General features: G+C 32.6%; 1 long non-coding RNA gene across 1 annotated transcript; it reads left to right on the forward strand.

The window, feature by feature from the left end:
• The first annotated feature begins 1,408 nt into the window (after positions 1 to 1,408).
• On the forward strand, positions 1,409 to 4,918 carry LOC306984146. Its single transcript, XR_013794497.1, has 5 exons — positions 1,409 to 1,538; positions 1,673 to 2,446; positions 2,660 to 2,787; positions 3,245 to 3,291; positions 4,204 to 4,918. It is a non-coding gene; the product is annotated as an uncharacterized lncRNA (long non-coding RNA).
• Positions 4,919 to 5,302: the final 384 nt, after the last annotated feature.

Genomic DNA, 5,302 nt, shown 5'->3' on the forward strand with positions numbered 1-5,302 from the left:
TTATGTCTATAATCCCCTTCATGACGATAAAACTATTGACTCTGTAATGTAAAAGTTCTCGTGATACAATCTCAGAACAAAAAGGTACAAAAGCTGTCACTGGGATGGTACGCTTTCAAAAGGTGTGCTATTTTGGTACCAATATGTACCTTTGTAGTACTAATATGTACACTTTAGGAGTGATACTATTCATTTTCTGAGCAATAAAGTGTCACGTAACGTGTTACAATAAAACCTCGCATACAAAGGAATAATTCCAGGAAACAGACTTTAATGCAAACACCCGGACAAATAGTCATAACATGTAACATAGAGTCTTATTAATTTCATTCTTTCCCCAAATCTTCATGATTGTCAATGCTACAAACTTTAGTAGAAACAAAGTTTGGTAACCCGTTCAATAAGATCTCATTTGTTAACAATAGTTAATGTGTTAACTAACATGAACAGTGTTTTTTTTTTTTTTTTGTACAACATTTAATAACCTTTGTCAATGTTAGTTAATAAAAAATGCAGTTATTTATTGTGTACATCAACTAATGTTAACAGATACACCTTTTGATCTGACTAATGTATGTTGAAATTAACATTACAAGATTGATATAAGTATTGTTTATTCTTAGTTCATGCTAACTAATGTAGTTAACTAATATTAACACATGAGAACTTATAATGTGTTACTCAAAGTTTAAATAATGTGTAACTGAGAATGTTTTGAGTCCAGAAAAGGAGGAATATTTGAAAACCATGAACAGTGTGTAACTCTTTTCTATTGTGTTGTGATCTAATTCTTTAGAAAAAGATTTAAGAGGATCTACAGATGGTTAGTTTCTATAGGCCTATTTCACATTTTCTCATTATATGTTTGGTGCTTCTCGCTGTATCACTGCTAAAATGAGCACTATAAAACCATTTATTATTCTTTAGATTAATAATTTTTTTGCACAGTGTTGTATAAAAGCATTTAAACACATTTGCATGGCAGAACCATCCAATAAGCACAATATAAATCATGTGCTTGAGTATCATATAGTGTGCACATGAAATGTCCTGGAAAATAGAATGAAAAGAGTCCAGTTTCTGTTATGTTTGTGTAGTTTCTGTTATTTTGTTAAATGTAATCTCATCGGTTTCTGAGAAACGTCTCCATCCGCATGAGTCATGGTGTTTTCCACCCCTGTACACCAAACCAGTTCCTGGGGTTTTTCCAGTGAGATATGCTGGGGGAGGTTCACTCAGGAAGAGTAAGAGTAGGCAGGGCGAAAACCAAATGTGCCCGCCCCATTTCTGGGCTATCATCGCTATTTCTGCATGGTTACTCGTTGTGTCAGTAGATTATCTGTATCCGATTGGAGGGAGGGATTATGAACATGTACCATATATAAGGAGGGAGACACTACAAAGCGTTGCAGAACATCTTTCCGTCAGTCAGTGTTTCTTACAAGTATATAAAGTAAAGAAAGAAGAAAAGAACCAGGAAAGCAGTGAAAACATGAAGCTTGTGAATCTTGTCAGATGGAGTAGCTGGAATTCAAACTGTAAGTACAAAATCACAGAAGATACAAACAGTTTTAGGGATTGTTTTGCTGCATAAAAAGTCTAAGAACTGAATTGTTTAGGAGTGATATAAAAGATGTTCATATTTACAATTATTTTTGTTTCTTCTCTCTAGACACGAACAACATGAAGAGGAAATATAAAGAGAAAGAGGATCTGCTTCCTTGGATCGGTTATGTGAATTTGGTCCATAAGATTTATGGATATATTTCCAATATAGTAAACTTTATTTTCAGTAAAATTTATTTTTCAGTATTTTTAAATACTGTTTGTGTAAATCTTGCACAAAATTTCACTGTGATCAGCTGACTTAACTTAAAAAAATGAGGATAACTTACCTTTTTTTGATTAAGCATGAAGTTTATTTACTTAATATTTTTTTAAGTAATGTGGAATTGGCAAGTTCACATAACTTATTTTTCCAATTAAGCATTGAGCTTCTATACTTAAATTTAGTAAACCCGTTGCCTTAAAATTATTAAGTGAACTGAACACTTTTTACAGAGTGAAAGGCTGGGTGTCATTTATATATTTTATTATATTTTTTATTTTATTTCACTTTTTTTTGATGATTATGTCAGAATCCACACAGAAGCAGAAATCTGTGAATCTGGTGAAAACCGATGAAGGGCGTGGCCAAGTGATCATGTGAACATGTGATCATGAAACACCAGTCTGACCGGTTCTGGTGTCCCACATTAGTATAATGCCCATGTCCCGCCCATCACACAAAGCAATCCCACTGTCTCTCACTGACTGAACACACAAGTCCGGCAGTCTGAAGGAAACTTCTCAGATGGTCACTGCGGATCCTGATCTATGTGACTATCAAATTCAGAGCGATTATGAACATGAACACTGGATAATCATACATTTCCTCCCATCACAGGTGATAACATGATTTTAAAATAGGCTATTAATGTGTTTTTAGGACAAAAATTGATTTCATTTTAAGTACTTTACTGAGTATTTTACTATTTTAAGGAACTTTAATCAAACATTTTTATATGGATTATGGATTTGATCACTGCATTATTTAATATTTTAATGAAATACTTTAATTGCAGTCACTTGTTATTTATTCATTGCTGTTATGCTACAGTGTCACTCCAGAAAAGAGATTAAATGAGTAAACACATGAAGACAGGAGAGAGAGAGAGATGAAAACACAAACCAGTGAATATGTAAACCTGGTCAGATGGAGCAGCTTGAAGGATATTAGACTGAACTGTGAGTAAAACAAGATCAGCCGGTCACAATCCAAACTATAATAATCAATACTAATACTCTAATGACAGTTAGTTGGCATGTAGTTGCAAAGTTACTTACTTTATTTGTCTAATTCAGTCATTCTGCTAACTGTGTTACCGTAAACTGCTTAACATTGTGATTAACCCTTTCATTCCTGGTGTCCTTCTGTGAGGATCCATTACACATTTAACATCATTCATTCCACTGTATTCTGAATAATTAAACCCATCTAAAGCCTATATTGGTCTTTTATTAAAGGCTTTGACAACTACATAGTAAAAGCATAAACATATCTCCCGGAAAGGCATCAGACTTTTTCTTAATCACAGTAATGTCCTTGTTCTAATGTTGTCGGTGGATGTGCTCTTGATTTGTAGAATGAATGAATCTGCTGTATTTAAACTGAAGATAACCAGATGTGTGTTGTTATTCTCAGTCTCCGCTGTAAAGTGTCATTCTGTATCAGAGAAGACCAAATATCAGGTAAAATATTGATACGTCATAAACAGAGATGAAACAAAGTTGCATTGCTGCAAAAAAATATGTTATTTCTTTAGTGTGTTTATCTTGTTTTCCAGCACAAATATATAAACCAAGATTATTCTTAAATCAAGATACATTTACTGGAGAAGCAAAATGACTGAAGATGTTGAGTTTCTGGATTAAAACAAAGACAAATATCTGCCAATGGGGTCAGAAATATAATTCCCTTTTTTTTAAATGAAGTTTATTTTTCTGACAACATTGGCAGATATTTGTTCTTGTTTTAATCATAAACTCACTTCATTTGAATGAATGTTTAGATATTTGTAAAATATTGATACTTCATAAACAGAGATACAACTGGAAAATAAGACAAAGATTCGGAGCAAGAACATAATTTTTGTAGTGGAAATCATTCATTGTAGTAATATTTATTGATCATGTATGAAAATTTTTCTGGACAAAGAAAAATTACATATTTTGGTAACACTTTACAATAAGATTCATTAGTTAACGTATTAACTAACACGAACCAACAATGAGCAATACATTTGTTACAGTATTTATTCATCTTTGTAATCTAACAAATCCAACCTTTGATTTTAATAATGTATTAGTAAAGGTTGAAATTAATATTAACTAAGATTTAATTTTAAGATTAATAAACAATATAAATAAAGGTGACTTGACTTGACTAAGAAATGCTGTAGAAGTATTGTTCATTATTAGTTCACGTTAACTAATGAACCTTATTGTAAAGCGTTACCCATAATTTGAATATGTAGTAATATTTAAAAATATGTAAGATGATGAATGTGATTTGAGTATTAAGCATAATTAGCTTCAGTTGATACAGGTTTTCAGTTGTGACTTTATTAATGTATATATCTTGTGTTTATTTTCTGCAAACAGACACTGAAGTGTGTTCTGGACTCTGAAGCTCCTGACAGCATCTCTACTCATGATGGCAAACGATAAAGAACAGGGACTCGACCTCTGCTTTTCCGTTCTTTCAACGTCTACTGTGCCCACATTGCTGCTTGCATATTGTTTTTGTATTACATTTTGTTCTAAATAGTTACCATAGTTACTTTTATTCATTTAAAATTGTTGCCTTTTACATGTAAAAAAAAAAAAAAAGTATTTTTCATGGTGAAGTGTGAAGTATGTTGTTGCTGCTGTTTTCTGTCATTTAAAAAAAAAAGTTTTCTATGATTTTATGTTTTTCACGTGCATATGATACACACTTCATTGCATGTAATACACACGCTCCCCACACACCACTAATCCTAACCAGACGTATAATACACACGCTCCCCACAACACTACTTATGCATATCACATGCACGTAAAAACTCATTTTCGTGTATACATTGCACGATAAACACAATGTGTGCTATAGAGACGCATTTAGTGTGACCGGGTTTATACACACCATAGACCCTTTTTGTTACACTTCCTGGTTTCTCAGAAGCATAAGCATCTCTAATATTTTGAGAATGAAAAGGATTTACAATGCTGATGACCGTTACACTGTTAAAATGTTCTGTTTCCACAGTTTGCATTAAAACTGCATCCTGGAGATGCGGACACACTTGTTATTTAAATAAAATATGAAACAATGATCAGATGTGTGTGTCTCTTTGTTGATGTGCAACTACACACATTCTGACATTCAACAGCCGAAATTAGAGTGAAAATGAAAATGAGTTTGAGTTGAAAGGTCGATAATGTTGAACTAAATCTGAGCCGCTGCACATATACACACATCCTCACAGAAGGTCATAGCCTATGTTATTATGAATGTTCATATCTCTGATCCTAGAGCTGAATGCAGACTCTCTTATCAATGGTGTGTGAGGACTGATCTGCAATCAGTGTTCATCTGAATCTTTATCCATATAATTATTCACTTAAAATTCACAACAGAAATAGATCTTCAACAGTCAGTGATTAGCAACAACAACAAAAAAAAATATATATATATATATACTGATTTTTATTAGAACGC

The sequence above is a fragment of the Phoxinus phoxinus genome, assembly GCF_949152265.1.
Source record: "Phoxinus phoxinus genome assembly, chromosome: 17".
Taxonomy (NCBI): Eukaryota; Metazoa; Chordata; class Actinopteri; order Cypriniformes; family Leuciscidae; genus Phoxinus; species Phoxinus phoxinus.